General features: G+C 42.2%; 1 protein-coding gene across 1 annotated transcript in view; it reads right to left on the bottom strand.

Annotated features, from left to right (window-relative positions):
* Positions 1-25,916, bottom strand: part of lingo1a (leucine rich repeat and Ig domain containing 1a) — a 259,525-nt gene that overhangs the window by 145,665 nt on the left and 87,944 nt on the right. The window lies entirely within an intron of this gene.

Below are 25,916 nucleotides of genomic sequence, written 5' to 3'. Positions count from 1 at the left end.
AAAAAATAACATGGCAGTGCTGTTTCGGGCCACCCCAATGACTCAAGGTCCCGTGATACATTCATTTTCATTTCCCCACACTGACTAGTATGAAAGTATTTATGCTAGCTGGCATTGGCCAAGGCCATATTCACTGTAAGGTGCTAGAGGCATAATAGTTAGTCAAAAGTATATCCCAGGGATGTTAAATGCACAAATGGAATGAAAATCAGTCCAAGAATAATAGGAAAACAGACAAGTTCTTCTAGAGCGCCAGATGGTGTGAAATGACAAGATTTACTGCATGACTAAGAAAAAAATTTGCTGGCAAAAGGAATGAAGCTTATTTCTTAAGCATAAACAAAATAAAGTGCAATGGAATGACATTTTTAAGTCCTGAGATTAATGGGGAATGCAAATTGTGATACAGCAAGACTTACTGTGCCTGGCTTGATCTCAGAAATAGAGATGAGTCTGAATAATTTTTATGGTGAGGCACATACTTCTGTACAGACTTTCGGTGCTTTCTCCAAACATTTCACAATGGCTAGCAGAATCTGCCTATTAATAGCTATCACAATTTATCCAACTTCCAAGATATGTCTGGTGATGAATACATGTTATCTTGTTCATGCATACGATACAGATGTTTGCTGACATAACAACATTGCACATGATCAGCAGGAAGTCTTTGATCATAAATCATACTTACTTCCCAGCCTTAAGGACAAACTGTTTGGTCTTGTTCTCTAAACTGTTCTGTTCAGTCTTGGTATTGTATCCCATGCCACCTCACATTACCAGATGCCCAATTTTCTGAACACTTACTATGCATAAAACGGTCGCAACCTTAACAAAATCACGGACAATGTGCACAGTTTCCGTCATCCCTGTACCTATATGAGAACAACTGTGGAGAATACTCTGTAGTCTCAATGGCCTCAGCTGTGATTTGCAACTGATGAACTACCAGGAGGATCCTCGGCTTCTCACGTATGGATCAACTGACAGAGAGAAAGGCCCTGATCCATTTCTCTCCCAGAGAGATAAGCAGTGTCCATCAGCTTGACTGACATACTCTATCTAAGAGGGCAGGTATAATTTAGCAGTCATTGTAGTGGGCTGGACTTGATCGGACTAGATAAACTTTCTCATCCGTCGGACAGATTTCAAATGTAAACTATACACATGGGAGGGAAAAGCTGTGCTGATATTCTCATCAGATATCTACAGCATAGAGCAAAATGCCATATTCTTGCATTGTGTTCTAACTAACCCTCTTTTCTCCCCAGGCTTTCAAGCTACATAAGGCGAAGCCTGTAAATCGAGGCTAGTATAACACCAAACTAAATCCCATGAGCAGTCTCTATTTGTATGAGTAAGGTATAAGGAAGCTAAATACGACAGTACTCCACTGCTCTTGAGCGCCCCTCAATCAGTATTCCACACTTCCCACTTGGCTTCCTCATCTTCACTCAGACAAAGGAAAATTTCACCCTGGCGGAATCTGGATTTAATTTGAGCATCTAACTGCCCACAAATAGGGCGGGTCTGGGCTTAACTAGCCATCTTAACCAGCAACCTAAAGCTAGGTTTACCAGCAAATGTTAGAACATGACTGGAGTTGGCTAGTTAGCCTGGTTCCTGCAAGCATGCTATGCGCCACACCTGACGTTTGTAACTTATTAGTAAATATGTAACATTAGCTCTCAAAAACTCTAGGCAGCTTTCTGCCTTTTTTCCTACAGTTTTCAGTGGTAAGCTTCGCCCATGACTGGCTCATGTGAACTACAATCCCGAGGCTGTGTTTTAATGTTTAGAAACGCCAATAATTATCACTAGCAATACAGCTTTCAACTCATATGGCCCTTATCTTTCATCAGCAAGAAATAATCCTTCAAATATAAAAGATGCACTTACTGTTGAATTTTTGCACTGTTCCATACAGCTATGGGTGCAACGAAACTACACTTCCACTACCCTTCCAGTGTTATGCTGTAACAATGATATAGTACTGTGAGGGAACACTAAACCTAACCTGTGAAGGTGTGTATCAATTTAACTCTCCGTTTTTTTATTAAGTATTTTTCATTGATATGAAAGATAAGGTCGGGCCTCCCGAGTGGCACCGCATCGCAGTACTTGAGGCATCACTATAGACCCGGGTTCGATCCCAGGCTGTGTCACAGCCAGCCGTGACTGGGAGACCCATGAGACAGCGCACAATTGGCCCAAAGTAGTCCGGGTTAGGGATGGTTTGTTTTTTTGTCCCATCAGTCTCTAGCGACTCCTTGTGGCGGGCAGGGCACCTGCAAGCTGACTTCGGTCGCCAGCTGGACGGGGTTTCCTCCGCCACGTTGGTGTGGCTGGCTTTCGGCTTAAGCGAGCAGTGTGTCAAGAATCAGTGCGGCTTGGCAGGATCGTGTTTCGGAGGACGCATGGCTCTCGACCTTCACCTCTACCTTAGGGGAGTCCTTAGGGGAGTTGCAGCGATTGAATATCACGAAAACTGGGGAGAAAATAAACAATAAAATAACAAAAGATAAGGTCCTTATGCTTCCAAAAACGTATCGCAACCGGTGCGAGTTTATTTTCAGACCGAGCGTCGAGGCTCTTGACAACCCCCCCCCCCCCCCCGGTACAAAAGACGCCTTCATACAATGACTCTTATGTGGAATGTAATGAAATGGAGAGTCATGATCAAGGCCTAGCGTAACATCAACCAAAGTAAACCTAAATCATTTTACTAGCTAGCTATGTAGTATAATTGACGAAGTTTGTGATTATGACAGTAGAAGCATTTAAATATCACAAAAATGTAAATTTAACCTTTACTTAACACCCATCCCGGATCCGGGAGCATCCTCATCAGTAAAAGCTGACTAGCATAGCCTAGCATAGCGCCACAAGTAAATAATAGCATATAAATATCATGAAAAATTTGAAGTGGCTGTTGTCATATTGTGCCCGGCTTCGGGCTTGCAGCCCAAAGAAGTTAAAACTTCTTCTGGCTGCAAGCCCTAAGTCGTGATCAATATGACAACAGCCAGCTCAAGTGCAGGGCGCGAAATTCAAAATATATTTTTTTGAAATATTTAACTTTCACACATTAACAAGTCCAATACAGCAAATGAAAGGTACACATCTTGTGAATCCAGCCAACGTGTCCGATTTTTAAAATGTTTTACAGCGAAAACAGCACGTATATTTATGTTAGCTCACCACCAAATACAAAAAAGGACAGACATTTTTCACAGCACAGGTAGCATGCACAAAGCCAACCTAACTAACCAAGAACCAACCAAACTAACCAACAAACAACTTCATCAGATGACAGTCTTATAACATGTTATACAATACATTTATGTTTTGTTCGAAAATGTGCATATTTGAGGTATAAATCATAGTTTTACATTGCAGCTACCATCAAAAATAACACCAAAGCAGCCATTACAGAGAGCAACGTGAAATACCTAAATACTCATCATAAACCATTTATGAAAAATACATGGTGCACAGCAAATGAAAGATAAACATCTTGTGAATCCAGCCAATATTTCCAATTTTTTCAATGTTTTACAGCGAAAACACAATATAGAATTATATTAGCTTACCACAATAGCCAAACACACAAATGCATTTATTCACCGCAAAGGTAGCTTTCGCAAAAACCAGCAAAAGATATAAAATTAATCACTAAACTTTGGACAACTTCATCAGATGACAGTCTTATAACATCAAGGTATACAATACATTTATGTTTTGTTCGAAAATGTGCATATTTAGAGCAGCAAATCGTGGTTATACATTGTGAATACGTAGCAACATTTTCCCAGAATGTCCGCAGATATTTTGGACACTCACCTAATCTGACCAAAGAACTCATCATAAACTTTACATAAAAATACTTGTTGTATGGCAAATGAAAGATACACTGGTTCTTAATGCAACCGCTGTGTTAGATTTTTTAAAATAACTTTACTACACCATACCAAATACATTATTGTGAGACAGCGTTCACATATTCTCCGCCCTGTTGGATTCTACATATTCCACAGAAATACGAAATAACATCATAAATGTTATCTTACTTTTGCTGAGCTTCCATCAGAATGTTGTACAAGGAGTCCTAGGTCCAGAATAAATCGTTGTTTGGTTTTAGAATGTCCATTTCTTCTGTCGAATTTGCGCCACAATGCTAGCCAAGGTTGCTCACATTCCCATCCTCTCTTGGCGCAAAGAACGGAAAACTCCAAAAGTCCCAATAAACGTTGAATAAACTGGTAAAACTCGGTTGAAAAAACCTACTTTATGATGTTTTTCTAATATGTATCAAATAAAATCATAGCCGGAAATATTCGCCGTGTATACCGAACGCTTTTTAGAAGACAATGTCGAGGTCCTTCGTGCGCCTTGGAAAACTGACAAAATGGCTGACCTGTCACTCCAAAAGCTCTTGTTCGACCTCAGATCAAGCTAGACACACCATTCCACCTTCCACTGCCTTTTGACCTCTAGTGGAAGGCGTATGAAGTGCATGCATATCGATAAATAATTGAATAGGCAGGCCCTGAAACAGAGCCTTGTTTTCAGATTGTTCACTTCCTGTATGGAAGTTTGCTGCCAAATGAGTTCTGTTTTACTCACAGATATAATTCAAACAGTTTTAGAAACCTGAGAGTGTTTTCTATTCAATAGTAATAATAATTTGCATATTGTATGATCTAGAATAGAGTACGAGGCCGTTTAAATTGGGCACGATTTTTTCCAAAGTGAAAACAGCGCCCCCGTATTGACAAGAAGTTTAAATATTCAATTTCTCCTTTTTTGAAACTGTAACTATTGAAGGAAGACGACATTTATTGACAATGTCTTTAAATGTTCGATAACCTTATGTTTGTTTGTGCCATCACTGAGCCTGTGCACATTCCATGTAATGTTGGATTTTACTTCTATAGAAATGTCTGTTCTGTATATCATTGAAGAACCAGAAATGAGCAGACATGTCATAATGAGAGCTGTGGACATTCCATGAAATAGGAGAGTCATAGTACGAATACATAGTTATTGTATACTTTACATACACTATAATTACAAAAGTATGTGGACACCCCTTCAAATTAGTGGATTCGGCTATTTTTGCCACAACCGTTGCTGACAGGTATAGAAAATCAAGCACACAGCCATACAATCTCCATAGACAAACATTGGCAGTAGACTGGCCTTACTGAAGAGCTCAGTGACATTCAACGTGGCACCGTCATAGTATGCCACTTTTCCAACAAGACAGTTCATCTAATTTATGCCACACTAGAGCTGCCCTGGTCAACTGTAAGTGCTGTTATTGTGAAGTAGAAACGTCTAGGAGCAACAATGGCTTAGCCGCGAAGTTGTATGCCAGACAAGCTCACAGAACAGGACTGCCGAGTGCTGAGGCGCGTAGCACATACAAATTGTCTGCCCTCAGTTAACACTACCGAGTTCCAAACTGCCTCTGGAAGCAACTTCAGTACAGGAACTGATCTTCGGGAGCTTCATGAAATGGTTTTCCATGGCTGAGCAGCCGCACACAAGCCTAAGATCACCATGCGCAATGCCAAGCGTCGGCTGGAGTGGTGTAAAGCTCACCCCCATTGGACTCTGGTCAGTGGAAACGCATTCTCTGGAGTGATGAATCACGCTTCACCATCTGGCAGTCCGACAGATAAATATGGGATGTCACGAGAAGGCTACCTGCCCGAATGCAAAAATCTAATCAGATCAAATTGTATTTGTCACTTTCACTAAATACAACAGGTGTAAACCTTACCGTGAAATGCTTACTTACAAGCCCTTTAGAGCTAGGCGTCCCGCTAGCGGGACAACTTCCGGTGATGCTGGACTTCGCGCAATTCAAATAAATAATCATAAAAATGTGGGATATTAAACATTTAGGTATATATAATTGTCTTATATTGGCTGAAATCTTAACTTATTGTTAATCTAACTGCACTGTCCAATTTACAGTAACTATTACTGTGAAAACATGCCATGCGATTGTTTGAGGATGGCGCTCCACGTCAAAATATTTTTCCACCGGCACACGCTTCATAAATTCACAATTAGCATTTAAATATTCACATATTTTTTGAGAATCTTCCTCTGATTTGTCATCCAAAGGGTCCCAGCTATAACATGTAGTGTAATTTTGTTAGATAAAATCCTTCTTTATATCCCAAAAAGTCTGTTTAGTTGGCGCCATCGATTTGAGTAATCCACTCGTTCAACATGCAGAGAAAGGAATCCGAAAATCTACCCCCAAACTTTGTTTCAACAAGTCAACATATGATTCTATTTACTCCTCAGATACCCTAAAATGTATTCAAACTATAATATTTCTTACGGAAAGAAGTATGTTCAGTAGGAAACCGATTTTAGCAGTTGTGTTCTGTCTTCATGGCGCGCAAACATGGATTTCCAAGACTGTGTCCGTGTACTAAAACTGATATTTCTTATTTGTTTTTGAAGTTACAAGCCTGAAACCTTAAACATATACTGCTGACACCCTGTGGAAGCCATAGGAATTGCATCCAGGGAGCTAATATTCAATATGACCTTTTACTTGCCATTCAAAGAGGATTACCTCTGAAAAATATATTCTGGTTGGTTTTTCTTTGGATTATCTCCTACCGTATGTATTGTGTTATATTCTCCTACATTATTTTAACATTTCTACAAACTTCAAAGTGTTTTCCTTCAATGGTACCAAGTATATGTACAGTTGGGAGATCAAGTATTGGATACACTGCTGATTTTGCAGGTTTTCCTACTTACAAAGCATGTGGAGGTCTGTAATTTTTTACCATAGGTACACTTCAACTGGGAGAGACGGAATCTATAACAAAAATCCAGAAAATTATATTGTATGATTTTTAAGTAATTCATTTGCATTTTATTGCATGACATAAGTATTGCAATCGCCCATCATTGCCTGACCTCACTAGTGCTCTTGAGGCTAAATGGAAGCAAGTCCCCGCAGCAATTTTCCAACATCTAGTGGAAAGCCTTCCCAGCAGAGAGAAGGCTTTTATAGCAGCAAAGGAGGGAACAACTCCATATTAATGCCCGTGATTTTGAAATGAGATATTCAACGATACTTTTGGTCATGTAGTGTATATTTAAGTGATAATAACTTCGAAGCCGGTGTTTGGAGTATATACAAGATATAGTACCAACACAAATCTAGGGTTGCTGCCCAAGCCAGCTGGTTGTTCGTTCTATCGGTTCGTTTGCTAGAAACGCAAACCAGTCCTTCAGTCTTTTTGTTCTGTATCTGTCGATGCGACCCAGTCGTTTGTTCTAAATATTCCATTGCATATACCATAAAAAATAACAGAAAAGTAGCTGCATTTGCATTTGTTGAGGCTATTTCCTATTTGGATACAACCATAACAATGGTTGTATTCATAACAAAGCTGTTGACCTGTTTGGGCTGCAAGGGGCAGTATTGAGTAGCCAGATAAAAAGTGCCCATTTCAAACGGCCTCGTACTCAATTCTTGCTCGTACTATATGCATATTATTATTACTATTGGATAGAAAACACTATCTAGTTTCTAAAACCGTTTGAATTATTTCTCTGAGTGAAACAGAACTCATTCTGCAGCACATTTCCTGACCAGGAAGTGGAAAGTCTGAAATCGATGCTCTGTTCTTCTTCCTGCCTATAAATGGGCACGGGACCTATTAGTATACATGCACGTCATACACCTTCCCTTGGGTGTCAAGAAGCTGTGAGAGAAGAAATTAGGTGATTATCTTGGTCTGAGATGGAACACATCATCTTGGAATGACGTGTCCCCCATTTTCGGGACTCTGAAGAGCGCGAGGTGGACAGTGGGATTGCCTTTTGTTTAGCTGCCGTTATAGGCGACTACTATCTCCGGCTTTGAATTTATTTGATACATGTCACCATATCATCGTAAAGTATGTTTTTCAATATAGTTTCATCAGATTATTGAAATTTTTTCGGGAGTTTTGCCGTGTTCCATTCTCTTCCGTTTGTTGACATGGAGAGATTCGAGGCGCTTGGCTAGCGCAATCCAAACAACGACTGTTCTGGACAAAGGACACCGTGTCCAACATTCTGATGGAAGATCACCAAAAGTAAGAAACATTTTATGATGCTATTTCATATATCTGTCGTAGTCGTCAGCGCCCAAGTGTTTCTGGCTATTGTGCTAAGCTAATATAACGCTACATTTTGTTTTCGCTGTAAAACACTTAATAAATCAGAAATATTGGCTGGAATCAGAAGATGCCTGTCTTTCATTTGCTGTACACTATGTATTTTTCAGAAATGCTTTATGATGAGTAATTAGGTATTTGACGTTGGTGCCTGTAATTATTATGTTTGCTTTCGGTGCAATTTCTGACTGTAGCTGCAATGTAAACTATGATTTATACCTGAAATATGCACATTTTTCTAACAAAACATATGCTATACAATAAATATGTTATCAGACTGTCATCTGATGAAGTTTTTTCTTGGTTAGTGGCTATTTATATCTTTATTTGGTCGAATTTGTGATAGATACTGATGGAGTAAAAAACTGTTGGAGTAAAAAAAGTGGTGTCTTTTGCTAACGTGGTTAGCTAATAGATTTACATATTGTGTCTTCCCTGTAAAACATTTTAAAAATCGGACATGTTGGCTGGATTCACAAGATGTGTACCTTTCATATGCTGTATTGGACTTGTTAATGTGTGAAAGTTAAATATTTTGAAAAATATATATTTTGAATTTTACGCCCTGCACTTGAGCTGGCTGTTGTCATAAGTGTACCGACGTCGGGCTGTAGCCATAAGAAGTTAAGGAGCCTTTTGGACCTAGACTTGGCGCTCCGGTACCGCTTACCGCGCGGTAGCAGATAGAACAGTCTATGACCTGGGTGACTGGAGTTTTTGATAATTTTTGGTGCCTTCCTCTGACACCGCCTAGTTATATAGGTCCTGGATGGCAGCGATGCAACCGGTCAGATGTAGAACGTTTTGAGGGTCTGGGGAACCATGCCAAATCTTTTCAGTCTCCTGATGGGGAAAACGTGTCGTGCCCTCTTCACAACTGTCTTGGTGTATTTGGACCATGATAGTTTGTTGGGGATGTGGACACCAAGGAACTTGAAACTCTCGACCCACTCCACTACAGCCCCGTCGATGTTAATAGGGGCATGTCTGCAGCATGATCTATTTTTCTGCGTGTACATGTGATGGACAATAGTTTTGTTGAGGCGCGTATTAATATTGCTGTATAGTTAGTTGTGGCCTGCAAGTAAATCAAACAACTTAAATTAACTTCTAATGGCTGCAATCCCGTTAACGGGATGTTAACAATATGACAGATTTAAAAAAATGCTTTACAGCGAAAACACAACATATGATTACGTTAGATCACCTCTTAAGTCCAAAAAACACACAGCCATTTTCCCAGCCAAAGATAGGAGTCATAAAAAGCAGAAATAGAGATAAATTATTCACTAATCTGTGATGATCTTCATCAGATGACACTCATAGGACATCATGTTACACAATATGTTTTGTTCGATAATGTGCATATTTATATCCAAAAATCTTAATTTACATTGGCGCCATGTTCAGAAATGCCTCCAAAATATCCAGAGAAATTGCAGAGAGCCACGTCAAATAACAGAAATACTCATCATAAACGTTTTATTTTTATTATTATTTATTTATTTTTACCCCCTTTTCTCGCCAATTTCCTGGTATCCAATTGTTAGTAATTACTATCTTGTCTCATCACTACAACTCCCGTACGGGCTCGGGAGAGACGAAGGTCGAAAGCCATGCATCCTCCGAAACACAACCCAACCAAGCCGCACTGCTTCTTAACTCAGCGCACCTCCAACCCGGAAGCCAGCCGCACCAATGTGTTGGAGGAAACACCGTGCACCTGGCTACCTTGGTTTAGCGCGCACTGCACCCGGCCCGCCACAGGAGTCGCTGGTGCGCGATGAGACAAGGATATCCCTACCGGCCAAACCCCCCTAACCCGGACAACGCTAGGCCAATTGTGCGTCGCCCCACGGACCACCCGGTCGCGGCCTGCTGCGACAGAGCTTGGGCGCGAACCCAGAGTCTCTGGTGGCACAGCTAGCGCTGCAATGCTATTTTTGTAGCGTGTTTGGTAAACAAATCCAACGTCAGGAAGCGCGTTCACTAAAAGCTGACAAAATGTCAAAAAGTTCCGTAACAGTCAGTAGAAACATGTCAAACGATGTATTAGATCAATCTTTACATTGTTTTTAACATAAATCTTGAATAACGTTCCAACCGGAGAATTACATTGACTTCAGATGAGCGATGGAACAGAGCTCCCTCTCATGTGAACGCGCATGGTCAAAGAATGGTCAGGTCATGACAGACCTGACTAATTCCCCTCTCATTCGGCCCCGCTTCACAGTAGAGGCATCAGACAAGGTTCTACAGACTGTTGACATCTAGTGGAAGCCGTAGGAAGTGCAAACTCATCCATATCTCGCTGTGATTTCAATAGGATCTTGGTTGAAAATCGACCAGCCTCAGAATTTCCACTTCCTGTTTGGATTTTCTCTCAGGTTTTTGCCTGCCATATGAGTTCTGTTATACTCACAGACATAATTCAAACAGTTTTAGAAACTTCAGAGTGTTTTCTATCCAATACTACTAATAATATGCATATATTTGCAACTATGACTGAGGAGCAGGCCGTTTACTCTGGGCACCTCTGTGCACCTTTCATCCAAGCTACTCAATACTGCCCCTGCAGCCATAAGAAGTTAACGAGTCACTCAGAAAAAAGAGTTGTTCAAAAAGAATGAATCGTTTGGGACTGCACATCACTAATACAGACCTGAGGGCCAATCTGGAAACAAGGTGGAAAGAGCACTTGAGAGACATGGGCGGATGGGTACTTTATCTGTCCCTAGAGCCACCTGAGCTTAATCACAATCATTATTTGGGGAGAAAAAAAGTGGCCTATGGACTTGTTCAGTTCAATACATCACAAGTAAATGAACTAGAATGCAAAAAGAGACATATGTGGAGAGAGAGATGTGGTGAGAAAGAAAGAGATGTTTAGAGACATATGAAGAGAGAGACAAGGAAACAAAAGAGCAGCTTCACACTTTTCCTTGATACAGCATTGGGCATTTTGCCAAAACATCCACCTCCTGATTTTCTACTGCTCAAAGAGTCTGTATTTATTTTGCCCAAGACCAGCAAGGAATCATAAGGCGGCTCGTACACCTCAGTATTAACAGGCCTCGTCTCATTGTTTTGTTGATCGGTAAGTAAGTAAGCGTGAGGCACTTCTCAGAACTGCCAAGCCCCCACAGGAGGCCTTTTGCCTTTTGGTAGGCTATCATTGTAAATAAGAATGTGTTCTTTAACTAGTTAAATAAACGTTAAATAAAAAATATAAATAAATAAGGTGAACTAAAGCCTAGCCGGGAACATTGCAATGGGGAGAAATCTGATACACATCAAACCAGGCAGCTTGACTGACAAAATCTTGACAAAAAGTTTTCAAAAAGCAAGATTCCAGGTCCAGTATTTTTTCAGTGGTAAATCAAAAGTGATTGCACAGGGTCGAACCAGAAAGAACATGCTTGAAGGACACTCACAATGATTCACACCTCAAAGACTGGGAGAAAATCGAGGCTACAGTAGCTTTTGCATTCACCTTTATGTCCTTCAAAAAAGCTTGTGAGTTAGCCCAAGCCGAGATGCCACTGGGAAGTAATTGCAAATTCTGCACAGAACCCAAGCTTCCATTCATCAGACGCTGAGAGGTAGCGACACTCACTGCTTTTTTGTGGAGATAGAGGATTGATAGTTTGTACGGTGCTAAGTAATGATGAATTCTTGCATCTGTACAAGCTAGCCATTTTCTTATGGTATGACTCATACAGAATATTCCCACTTGGCACACCACGTCATTTCAGCATTGAAATGTGGGTAATATTTGGTTGAAACGTTGGTCAATGAGGTTTCAACCTTTATTCACCCACTCAAAAAAACGGCCAGAGGTTTGCTGAATTCACAATGTGTTATCACTATGCTTTCATCCATCTTTTAGATGCATAACCAAATGTGATATGATCTGAATGGAAAAACAATATCAGCACTGTGTTTCCTCTAATACCACAACCAAATGACCTGGATTGACCTACTTAAGCAATAAGGCCCGAGGGGGTGTGGTATATGGCCAATGTTCCACAATTAAGGGCTGTTCTTGGGCACGACGCAAAGCAGAGCTGCCTTATTGCTATTATTAACTGCTTACCCAGTTTTGTATAAAGAAAAAAACATAACTATTATATTAAAATTAGGCAAATGAAGTGATATATCATTAAGTATGGCACATATTTGCATATCAAGTCCCCCAAAAATCTGGAGACTGGATGTCAGCCTAAATATTTTGGTTTAATGTTGTTAAGACTGTGTTAACAACTGTGTGTTATCAACCCTCCAGACGAGCTTCAATGCCATACAACTCTCCTTCCGTGGCCTCCAACTGCTCTTAAATACAAGTAAAACTAAATGCATGCTCTTCAACTGATGTCAACAGTCTTTATTCAAGGTTTCAGGCTTGTTTTTTGAAAAACGAACAAGTATTTGGAGTTTTGGTGAGAAGAGCACCGGAACAATATCAGTCTTTGGCACGAGATGGAGAGGGCGCGTGCTTACAAATTTTCCTTTCCTATTGAACATACTACTTTCCATTTGAAATATTATAGGTTATTTACATTTTTGAATACCTGAGGATTAAGTAGAAACGTCGTTTGACTTGTTTAGACAAAGTTTAGCGGTAGCTTTTTGGACTCCTTTGTCTGCATGTTGAACGAGTGGATTACGGAAATTGATGGCGCCAACTAAACCTTTTGGGATATAAAGAAGGATTTTATCTAACAAAATGACCATTCATGTTGTAGCTGGGACCCTTGGGATTGCAAACAGAGGAAGATCTTCAAAAGTAAGTGATTTATTTAATTGCCATTTGTGATTTTATGAAACCCGTGCTTTTTGAAAAATATGTTGATGTGGGGCGCCATCCTCAGACATTCGCATGGCATGCTTTCGCCGTAAAGCCTTTTGAAATCGGACAACACAGTTAGATTAACAAGAATTTAAGCTTTTAAATGATATAAGATACTTGTATGTTCATGAATGTTTAATATTATGATTATTTATTTAAATTGGGCGCCCTCAAATTTCATTGGATTTTGTTGGCTGGTGTCCCGCTAGCCAACAAGGGATGCCTATCCCTAAGGATCAAAGACCAGGTGTTATGTCAACATTCTTGCAAAACCAAAGGAATGTTTTGTGCACCCTGATAGAAACATTTTCTGAATTTCAGCACATGTCCCCAAAATGTTCCCACAACCGAAATATACATTATGCAAACCTTTAAAGAACAGACAAAATGTGTCCTGTGAACATTCTTGTAACATCAGGTGAATGTTTTTTACACCCTAAAAGAAACATTGTACAATCATCTGCACAACTGGACAGGTTTAGTGTTTTGTTCTCACCAGACTGTTCCCACAACCTAATGAAACATGCTGGGACAGATTAAATGTGTTCTAGGAATATTCTTGTAACATCAGGCAAATGTTCTACACAAACATTCTATAATCATCAGCACGACAGGATTGTTCTTTTGTTATGAGAACATATGCCGCGACCTAACGAATGTTCTGTGAACTTTCACAGAATCAGTTTTGGTTTGCTGGGTACAATCTTATAAAAAAGGTACTATCTAGAACATAAAAGGGTTCCTTGGCTGTCACCATTGGAGAACCTTTTGACAAACCATTTTCTGTTCCAGGTAGAACCCTTTCAGTTCTAGGTAGAACCTTTTTGGGTTCCACGTCGGACCCTTTTCACAGAGGGTTCTACATGGAACCCAAAAGGGTTCTCCCTGGAACCAAAAAGTGTTCTCCTATGGGGACAGCCGAAGAACCCTTTTGGAACCTGTTTTTCTAAAAGTGTAGTGGTTGAGTGAGGAAGGAGCGTGCGGCTTCCGATTGAGTCATATATGAAGGGGACATTATAGTGTACAAAGTTTGATTAATTGAGTCAACAACATATCAATAGCGTTGTCTTCTCTGTAATAGTGTGATGTAATCAATCAATCTCATACATTGACTAATAAATAAAAGATTATAATAGGGGGCTCCCAAGTGGTGCAGCGGTCTAAGGCACTGCATCTCAGTGGTAGAGGCATCACTACAGACCCTGGTTCAATTGCAGGCTGTATCACAACTGGCCGCGATTAGGAGTCCCACCCAATTTTCAAAATATAGTTTTTGTGAAACATAATCAGATTAAAGGTGTCACTCTACCTTGACCTTTCAATGGTGTTTAGAGGAACCCTATATTGACTGCATTAGCCCACCGACCTAAAGACTAGGCATTAGCTCAAGGAGGCAATATACACAGCTTCACCTCTCAGGTAAGGTTATTCATTAAGTAAATCTGTTACACAAACAGCCTTGAATGGACTAAATTTTGTCTTTGCCATATTGCTTTCTTCTTTCCAGTGTATTTAGATTGTGGCTGGTATCAACTGATAAGCCACAGAAAGTGACACTTTTGTGAAAATATACTGTGTGTATCAGATGCAGAGAGTCAACAAAATCAGTGGAGGAAGCAACTTTCTCCTTTGATCTATAACAACAATATTCTTGAACTAAGACAAGGTAAAGAAACTGCTCATTATCACACACTCCCTTCTCAGTAAACCCAGAATTGCCTTTCTATAAGAACACAGAAGGAACCATCATAAAACTGCAATGGATACCCTGTCAGCTACGTAAAGAAAAACTACAGATTCTAAAACACTGAATCCCCTTCAAATGAATGGTAGGTAGAGTGCCATTTAATTGTAATGATAACATGACTTATGCACTACAGTCAGCAGACGACCACCAGACCTATCAGACATGTCACAGACCAGACATGACAGGTACTAGACTGCACAAACTTCAATTAGCCGCAGGCAAATTGCAGACGTCAACTAGACAGAGCTCAAAATAGCATAGTGGGAACCTGGACACAGATGACTCCATCAATATTTTGTGTGATTTAGTTTACTGGGGAGCGATGAATAAATAACTATTGCATGGCCCAGTTCTTTTTCCATTGATCAAGTTCCCACTCTCATTTTGAGTCAAAACAATTCATTTGCAATTCATTTGCACAATACAGAAGCCTTATAAATGTTCGCCCCTCCTGTAGCCCATATGTTCTACAGCCACAAACCTTTACTTTTATCAGGAGTTGACATAGAACTCCTTCTACAGTACTTAGCACACACATGACACTCAATAGCAACCATGTAAATATTATATTTACATAGAAATAGAAGTAGACCAGTAGCAACGCGAAGACACAGAAGTACCAGAATTAAAAATGATGTGCAAAGACATTTTCATTCCAGATACAAGTCAAGAGAATGGAGTGTTAGAGGAAACCTTTCTGCCTTAATGACTTAGTCACTTAGCTGTCATTACAGGTTACAACCTGCTTAGTTGTGTGAAGACTGTTTGTTTTCCTCGCTTATGCCAAAGGCAGATTATATTTTGTTTTGACAAGTATGTATTTTCCATTAGCTTGTTTGACTAACAACAGTCTCAACAACAAGCTTCCCTTTCCCACAATAGTACATTTTTGGACATATTCAATGTTCTTTGCTCGGTCTGTTGTTGTTGTTTTCAACTGTCATCTGCTGAAATGAAAAGAATATCAGCAGAAGAAAAAACAAGAGAGAGAGACAGAGAGACAGAGAGACAGACAGACAGACAGACAGACAGAGAGACAGAGAGACAGAGAGACAGAGAGACAGAGAGAGACAGAGAGAGACAGAGAGAGACAGAGAGAGACAGAGAGAGACAGAGAGAGACAGAGAGAGACAGAGAGAGACAGAGAGAGACAGAGAGAGACAGAGAGAGACAGAGAGAGAGATTACATCCCCATACCCCTCTCTTCCTCTCCCGTTCTCAAACCACCAGGGAGACCTTGTAGGGAGGGAAAGGGGATATTTTTAGCAGGTCTCACAATTCCTCCTGTAAATAATTACCCTAGTTGTTGCAAATCTGCCTGCTCATAGGATTGGCTGTGTAATGCGGTGCTACATCACACTTCAAAAGCAGAAGCAGGGAAAGGAGAGGACTTACGTCATAGTGAGATCTGCAGTAGGACCCTTGGTGATACGAGGTCTTGTATCCTTACACCACACCACATCATCATGAAGCAAAGGCTTTTGACACTCAAGAAGGCAGGGATGGAGGGGATGTAATAAGAAACGTGACCGGGCACATTTTATGTATAGTGTGTCAGAATTCCATTTATCCCTGAAGACTATGTCCTCCTGGTGTGAATAATGGAAACCTAGAGTATTACTCAGATTACTCAGTAATCACAGTTGTGCCGGTTGGATTGTGGCACGGAAGTGTCTTTCCTTTCATCATTCAAATTCCTTGAAAAACTGGCCTGTAATACATATATACAGTTGAAGTCGGAAGTTGACATACACCTTAGCCAAATACATTACACTTAGCTTTTCCCAATTCCTGACATTAAATCCTAGTAAAAGTTCCCTGTCTTAGGTCAGGTAGGATCACCACTTTATTTTAAGAATGTGAAATGACAGAATAAAAGTAGAGAGAATGATTTATTTCAGCTTTCATTTCTTTCATCACATTCCCAGTGGGTAAGAAGTTTACATACACTCAATTAGTATTTGGTAGCATTGCCTTTAAATTGTTTCACTTGGGTCAAACATTTTGGGTAGCCTTCCACAAGCTTCCCACAATAACTTGGGTGAATTTTGGCCCATTCCTCATGACAGAGCGGTTGTACCTGAGTCAGGTTGGTAGGCCTCATTGCTCACACACGCTTTTTCAGTTCTGCCCACAAATGTCCTATAAGATTGAGGTCAGGGCTTTGTGACGGCCACTCCAATACCTTGACGTTGTTGCCCTTAAGCCATTTTGCAACAACTTTGGAAGTCTGCTTGGGGTCATTGTCCATTTGGAAGACCCATTTGCTTACCAAGCTTTAACTTCCTGGCTGATGTCTTGAGATGTTGCTTCAATATATCCACATAATTGTCCTTCCTCATGATGCAATTTATTTTGTGAAGTGCACCAGTCCTTCCTGCAGCAAAGCACCCCACAACATGATGCTGCCACCCCCGTGCTTCACGGTTGGGATAGTGTTCTTCGGCTTGCATCCCTCCCCCTTTTTCCTCCAAACATAACGATGGTCATTATGGCCAAAGAGTTCTATTTTTTTTTCATCAGAAGAGGATATTTCTCCAAAAGGTATGATCTTTGTCCCCATGTGCAGTTGCAAACCGTAGTCTGGCTTTTGTATGGCGGTTTTGGAGCAGTGGCTTCTTCCTTGCTGAGCGGCCTTTCAGTTTATGTCAATATAGGACTCCTTTAACTGTTTAACTGTTTACTCCAGCATCTTCACAAGCTCCTTTGCTGTTGTTCTGGGATTGATTTGCCCTTTTTGCACCAAAGTATGTTCATCTCTAGGAGACAGAACACATCTCCTTCCCGAGCAGTATGATGGCTGCATGGTCCCATGCTGCTTATACTTGTGTACTATTGTTTGTACAGATGAACGTGGTACCTTCAGGCGTTAAGAAATTGTTCCCAAGGATGAACCAGACATGGAGGTCTCTAATTTTGTTCTGAGGTCTTGGTTGATTTCTTTTGATTGTCCCATGATGTCAAACAAAGGGCAGTGAGTTTAAAGGTAGGCCTTGAAATACATCCACAAGTACCTCCAATTAACTCAAATTATGTCAATTAGCCTATCAAAAGCTTCTAAATGCATGACATATTTTTCTGGAATTTTCCAAGCTGTTTAAAGGCACAGTGAAATTTGTGTATGTAAACTTCTGACCTACTGGAGGTAGGCTGTGATACAGCGAATTATAAGTGAAATAATCTGTCTGTAAACAATTGTTCGAAAAATTACTTGTTTCATGCACAAAGTAGATTTCTAACAAGACATTTGTGGAGTGGTTGAAAAAATAGTTTTAATGACTCCAACCAAAATATATGTAAACTTCCAACTTCAACTGTACATTTATAATAAATAACTGCTATACAGGAATTAATTAATTTCTATTTCAATTGAGACTGGATCAAGCATCAAGAGCACATGAATAAAAAAAATCTTACCTGACAGAGTTTGGTCCACAATGACACCATGTTGGATTTTAGACAGCTACTAGGGCTGAGAATTACAAGGGACCTCACAATACAATATTATCACTATATTTAGGTGCCGATATTATATGCATTACGATTCAATACTGTGATTTAAGGTTCCAAACATATTGCTCACCATATCTCTGATGCAGAGGGACAAGAGAGAGCCATGAGAACAATTTTTGATCAGTCATGGAAATAAAAATGCTTAAAACAAATTGACTAATTTAAAATAGAAGATGGGGAACAATCTATGAAGGAAAATACTTCTTGGTGCAGGTACAGCCAATTAGCACAAAAGTAATGTTGCGTTACTGTCAAAAAGATACATTATATCGTCAAAAATAATATCTCTATGTAACTGTAGCAATTTTTCCCGATTACTAACAGCTACCCTAAACATAAGAAAAATGAGGTCGCAGAGTGGAATTTTCTAAGAGCAACCAACCTTGAGTCTTATAGAATTTGTTTTAACATGCCTTGTCTTATCACCAGGTGAATGATAATGGCAAGGAGAAATAACCTAATCAACATTTTAAAATGAATAGATTTGGCAGAGAGTTTTCATTATTTTGACCTCATTACAATTGTAAGAGGAAGTGTAATTAGCCACCACTAATTTTGGTCAGTTTTAAATCAGTTTTGTCCAAAACAGATTTGTGAGAAAGGGTATCAAGGGTACGATAATAGTTTAAATTTGGTTGGGTTTATTTCAGTCCTGCCCACATCTGGTAGCACCCAAGTAAATCATCCATTTGGAGAGCAACTGCAAATAACCTGATCATAATGATTATGGTCAATTTTGTTTGACATTCGCTATCCCTATGGGGCTAGTTAGGGACCATCAGTAAATTACACAGTGTACTGTACATGGGACAATATTTTAAAATGTTAATAGCTCCAAATCTCAATGACTTAAAAACGTCAAACCAACTACAAATTGTACAAATTCAGTTACAAATATTGAAAGCATTTAATGAGACAACTAAAAGATGTGCAACATTAAAAAAATATCTAATTTATATTGTGTAATTTATTGCCGATACCTAACTAGTCCCAGAGTTGGGCTATCCAGTGTCAAACCAACTTTGCCACGGTCCCACTCCAGTCAAGGCTGAAGCTAATTGGTGAAAGAAGTTGGCTAGCACTAACTAGCCTGGGCGACTTCAAGACACATGACCTGGTTAGACTGTTTCAAGATATCTAGAAGGGCGAGTGACTGTGTATTCTTTTGGCAGAGTAAATGTACAAAAGCTTTCCACCTGTGAACACAGACACAAGAGACACCCTCATTAACAAACTCTCGATTGGTTTCAGTCATGGCCGCTGCCTTTCTTAATGACCAAGACGAAAATCTAGGCCAAATCAGGAAGTTAAGTCCCCCGTTAATATATGTTAATGACTAAAGAAAAGTATGCTTCCTGAAAGAAACATAAGCTGTGTTTGAATACCCATAGTAACATACTGTATACTTAATGAGTATATACTACATACTACATACTAATAATTAATTTTAGTATACCATAAACGGAACAGTATCCTTTCAGTTGAGCATACTAGCTCTTCGCCGGTCTACCGGAAGTTGATGCTGTTGCTATGCAACCTCATGCTAGCTAGTAAGCATAAAAAAGTTAAACATTTTACTACTTCGGGTTTGTTCTTAAATTCACAGCGTTATCAGTTTGTTTGTTTGTAAATTCAGAGCGTTTCGCTCTCGGAGCGCACACTGGACGCTCGGGCTGAGGAGCAGGGTTGATGTGAGTGTTCTAACCTTACAACGGCAGTCAGGCACCCAAGCTAACATTGGCTAGCTTGTTAGCTGCTTCCAGACACAAATGAGAGTGACCACTCTGACCATTTTACTCGCCCTAGCAGAGCTGGTTAGGCAGTTGTCATGTTATCCAGAGCGTTGGTGTCTAACTGTGTTGCTGGCAACAATTGAATTATGCTTTTTTGAAGAACATTAACTGACACCGGCCATATTCAACCAGTGTTGAGCACTCGTAAATTCATTATTCTGCGCTCTGGTACACTCAGATGACAATGCTTTGAAATTAGAGTAGATAGCCAGAGCGAATTTTACGAAAACACCCGAATGTGCATTGAGAACGCAAAACGACTTTATAATTTAGCTAAGCTAAGAATGACAGGAATAATTGTGATGCCTGCTCCCGCTCTTCCCCTCTGGCGCTCAAGGACGCCAGGCTGCCCTGCATCACACACTCCTGCCTTCATCTATTACGCACACCTGCCTTCCCTCGTCACGCGCATCAGCGATATTGGACTCACTCATCACCTGTTTATTACCTCCCATATATTTGTCAGTTCCCCAGCTCTGTTCCCCGCTGCTGCATTGATTGTTCTTTGTCTGTGTTGCCCGTGTGCTGACGCTGTTCCTTTCTCGTTGACTCCCCATACCTGCTTCGCCTCTCCAGCGTTATCACCTGACAGAATACAGCAGCCTCTACACAAAGCATCGGGGAGTAATGGCGTTCCGGTTGGTGGTGACGTTGGTCCTGGGTCGCCGCTGATGGAACCGGGGGTGCCTAGCCAGCTCGGCGGACTTCCATGCCCTAGCTGGCTCAAGAGGTTTCCTTGCCCCGGTTGGCGCCCATCCCACGTCAGGCCTCAGCCGGTTCACCGGGTCTTGTTTGCCCAGCCGACCCAGGAGTTTTTAGTTTTTTATTGATAACGTCGGGTTGGATTCCACCGCCGATGTAACCGGGGTTGCCTAAGCCAGCTCGTCGGGCTTTCACGCCCTGGCTGGCTCGAGAGGTTTCCTTGCCTCGGTTGGCTCGGCAGGTTTCCATCCCACGTCATGCTCCACCGGATCATCGGGCTCCTACGTCGCAGTGAGATCGACAGGCGTCCTTGCCTCAGCCTGATAGTCAGGCTCCTATGCCTTAGCCGGCTCGACCAGGCTCCCACGCCCCTGCCGATTCGTGGGGAGTTTACCCCCAGCCGGCTTGCCCAGCGCCCATGTCTCGGCCGGTTCGCTCTAGAGGGGGTACTGTCACGCCTGCTCCCGCTCTTCCCCCCTGGCACTCGTGGGCGCCAGAATGCCCTGCATCACGCACTCCTGTCTTAATCTATTACGCACACCAGCCTTCCCTTGTTAGGCACACCAGCGATATTGGACTCACTTGGACTCACTCATCACCTGCTTATTACCTCCTCTCACGCTCTGTCAGGTTGGATGGGGGGCGTGGCTGCACAGCTATTTTCAGGTCTCTCCAGAGATGTGCGATCGGGTTAAAGTCCGGGCTCTGGCTGGCCCACTTACGGACATTCAGAGACTCGTCTCGAAGCCACTCCCGCGTTGTGTTGGCTGTGTGCTTAGGATGGTTGTCCTGTTGAAAGGTGAATGTTCGCGCCAGTCTGAGGTCCTGAGCACGATGAAGTACGTTTTCATCAAGGGTCTCTTTGTACTTTGCTCCGTTAATCTTTTCCTCGATCCTGACTAGTCTCCCAGTCCCTTACGTTGAAAAACATCCCCACAGCATGATGCTGCCACCACCATGCTTCACTGTAGGGATGGTGCTAGGTTTCCTCCAGACTTCACACTTGGCATTCAGGCCAAAGGGTTCAATTTTGGTTTCATCAGACCAGAGAATCTTGTTTCTCATGGTCTGAGTGTCTTTAGTTGCCTTTGGGAAAACTCCAAGCGGGATGTCATGTGCCTTTTACTGTGGAGTGGCTTCTATGTGGCCACTCTACCATAAAGGCCTAATTGGTGGAGTGCTGCAGAGATGATTGTCCTTCTAGAATGTTCTCCCATCTCCACAGAGGAACTCTAGAGCTCTGTCAGAGTGACCATCGGCTTCTTGGTCACCTCCCTGACCAAGGCCCTTCTCCCTTGATTGTTCAATTTGGCCGGGTTGCCAGCACTAGGAAGAGCCTTGGTGGTTCCAAACTTCTTTAAAACTTCTTATGGCTGCATCCCGCTCCCGGGATTGATATGACAACAGCCAGTGAAAGTGCAGGGCACCAAATTCAAACAACAGAAATCTCATAATTAAAATTCCTCAAACATACATGTGTCTTATGTCATTTTAAATGTAATCTTGTTGTTAATCCCACCAAAGTGTCCGATTTCAAATATGCTTTTCAGCGAAAGCACTACAAACGATTATTTTAGGTCACCACCAAACCACAATAAGCACAGACATTTTTCCAGCGAAAGATAGATTTCACAAAAAGCAGAAATAGAGATAAAATTAATCACTAACCTTTAAATATCTTCATCAGATGACACTCATAGGACTTCGTATTACACAATACATGCATGTTTTGTTTGATAAAGTTCATATTTATAACAAAAAGGCCAAAGGGTTCAATTACATTTCATTACAGTACAACGGTTTGATTTGTTTGATCTGAGCAATTTTTCTTAGCTAGCTACATAGCCGTCTTTGTATCAAAGATAATTGTGTAGTTTAGAGTAATTATCGAGGTTAGCTAGCCAGCTATTTTCGTCCTTCTAACGTAGTCAACACTGCTAGCTAGCCAGCTAGCCAACTTCTACCGAATAGCAGCACTGTAGAAACTATTACATTACAACGGAACGATTTGATTAGTGTAGTGTTAGCTAGCTACATAGTTGTCTTTGCTGTCTTTGTATCTAAGATAATTGTGTAGTTTAGAGTAATTATCGAGGTTAGCTAGCCAGCTATTTTTGTCCGCCGCGCCGCGCCACCGTTCTCCTACCTAGTCAACAACTGCTAGCTAGCTAGTCAACTTCTACCGACTAGCAGCACTGTAGAAACTAATACATTACAACGGAACGATTTGATTAGTGTAGTGTTAGCTAGCTACATAGTTGTCTTTGCTGTCTTTGTATCTAAGATAATTGTGTAGTTTAGAGTAATTATCGAGGTTAGCTAGCCAGCTATTTTCGTCGCCGCGCCACCGTTCTCCTACCTAGTCAACAACTGCTAGCTAGCTAGTCAACTTCTACCGACTAGCAGCACTGTAGAAACTAATAATACATTACAACGGAACGATTTGATTAGTGTAGTGTTAGCTAGATATCTTTGCTGTCTTTGTATCTAAGATAATTGTGTAGTTTAGAGTAATTATCGAGGTTATCGAGGTTACCTAGCCAGTTATCGAGGTTACCTAGCCAGCTACACTTTCAAACAAAGTCAACAACGCAGCCACTGCTAGCTAGCCTACTTCACCAGCCAGCAGTACTGTATCGTTTTAATCATTTTAGTCAATAAGATTTTTGTAACGTAAGCTTAACTTTCTGAACATTCGAGACGTGTTGTCCACTTGTCATTCCAATCTCCTTTGCATTAGCGTAGCCTCTTCTGTAGCCTGTCAACTATGTGTCTGTCTATCCCTGTTCTCTCCTCTCTGCACAGACCATACAAACGCTTCACACCGCGTGGCCGCTGCCACTCTAACCTGGTGGTCCCAGCGCGCACGACCCACGTGGAGTTCCAGGTCTCCGGCAGCCTCTGGAACTGCCGATCTGCGGCCAACAAGGCAGAGTTCATCTCAGCCTATGCTTCCCTCCAGTCCCTCGACTTCTTGGCACTGACGGAAACATGGATTACCACAGATAACACTGCTACTCCTACTGCTCTCTCCTCGTCTGCCCACGTGTTCTCGCACACCCCGAGAGCTTCTGGTCAGCGGGGTGGTGGCACTGGGAACCTCATCTCTCCCAAGTGGACATTCTCTCTTTCTCCCCTGACCCATCTGTCTATCGCCTCCTTTGAATTCCATGCTGTCACAGTTACCAGCCCTTTCAAGCTTAACATCCTTATCATTTATCGCCCTCCAGGTTCCCTTGGAGAGTTCATCAATGAGCTTGACGCCTTGATAAGTTCCTTTCCTGAGGATGACTCACCTCTCACAGTTCTGGGTGACTTTAACCTCCCCACGTCTACCTTTGACTCATTCCTCTCTGCCTCCTTCTTTCCACTCCTCTCCTCTTTTGACCTCACCCTCTCACCTTCCCCCCCTACTCACAAGGCAGGCAATACGCTTGACCTCATCTTTACTAGATGCTGTTCTTCCACTAATCTCATTGCAACTCCCCTCCAAGTCTCCGACCACTACCTTGTATCCATTTCCCTCTCGCTCTCATCCAACACTTCCAACTCTGCCCCTACTCGGATGGTATCGCGCCGTCCCAACCTTCGCTCTCTCTCCCCCGCTACTCTCTCCTCTTCCATCCTATCATCTCTTCCCTCTGCTCAAACCTTCTCCAACCTATCTCCTGATTCTGCCTCCTCAACCCTCCTCTCCTCCCTTTCTGCATCCTTTGACTCTCTATGTCCCCTATCCTCCAGGCCGGCTCGGTCCTCCCCTCCTGCTCCGTGGCTCGACGACTCATTGCGAGCTCACAGTACAGGGCTCCGGGCAGCCGAGTGGAAATGGAGGAAAACTCACCTCCCTGCGGACCTGGCATCCTTTCACTCCATCCTCTCTACATTTTCCTCTTCTGTCTCTGCTGCTAAAGCCACTTTCTACCACTCTAAATTCCAAGCATCTGCCTCTAACCCTAGCAAGCTCTTTGCCACCTTCTCCTCCCTCCTGAATCCTCCTCCTCTCGCTCACACTGCCCTACCCTGTGCTTTGACCTCTTTCTCCCCTCTCTCTCCAGATGAAATCTCGCGTCTTGTGACGGCCTGCCGCCCAACAACCTGCCCACTTGACCCTATCCTCTCCTCCCTTCTCCAGACCATTTCCGGAGAACTTCTCCCTAACCTCACCTCGCTCATCAACTCATCCTTGACCGCTGGCTACGTCCCTTCCGTCTTCAAGAGAGCGAGAGTTGCACCCCTTCTGAAAAAACCTACACTCGATCCCTCCGATGTCAACAACTACAGACCAGTATCCCTTCTTTCTTTTCTCTCCAAAACTCTTGAACGTGCCGTCCTTGGCCAACTCTCCTGCTATCTCTCTCAGAATGACCTTCTTGATCCAAATCAGTCAGGTTTCAAGACTAGTCATTCAACTGAGACTGCTCTTCTCTGTGTCACGGAGGCGCTCCGCACTGCTAAAGCTAACTCTCTCTCCTCTGCTCTCATCCTTCTAGACCTATCGGCTGCCTTTGATACTGTGAACCATCAGATCCTCCTCTCCACCCTCTCTGAGTTGGGCATCTCCAGCGCAGCCCACGCTTGGATTGCGTCCTACCTGACAGGTCGCTCCTACCAGGTGGCGTGGCGAGAATCTGTCTCCGCACCACGTGCTCTCACCACTGGTGTCCCCCAGGGCTCTGTTCTAGGCCCTCTCCTATTCTCGCTATACACCAAGTCACTTGGCTCTGTCATATCCTCACATGGTCTCTCCTATCATTGCTATGCAGACGACACAAAATTAATCTTCTCCTTTCCCCCCTCTGATAACCAGGTGGTGAATCGCATCTCTGCATGTCTGGCAGACATATCAGTGTGGATGACGGATCACCACCTCAAGCTGAACCTCGGCAAGACGGAGCTGCTCTTCCTCCCGGGGAAGGACTGTCCGTTCCATGATCTCGCCATCACGGTTGACAACTCCATTGTGTCCTCCTCCCAGAGTGCTAAGAACCTTGGCGTGATCCTGGACAACACCCTGTCGTTCTCAACTAACATCAAGGCGGTGACCCGTTCCTGTAGGTTCATGCTCTACAACATTCGCAGAGTACGACCCTGCCTCACACAGGAAGCGG

This window comes from Salvelinus fontinalis, chromosome 9, assembly GCF_029448725.1.
Source record: "Salvelinus fontinalis isolate EN_2023a chromosome 9, ASM2944872v1, whole genome shotgun sequence".
Lineage (NCBI taxonomy): Eukaryota > Metazoa > Chordata > Actinopteri > Salmoniformes > Salmonidae > Salvelinus > Salvelinus fontinalis.
Note: the sequence above shows the minus strand (reverse complement) of the source record. Positions and strands in the feature narration are given on the sequence as shown.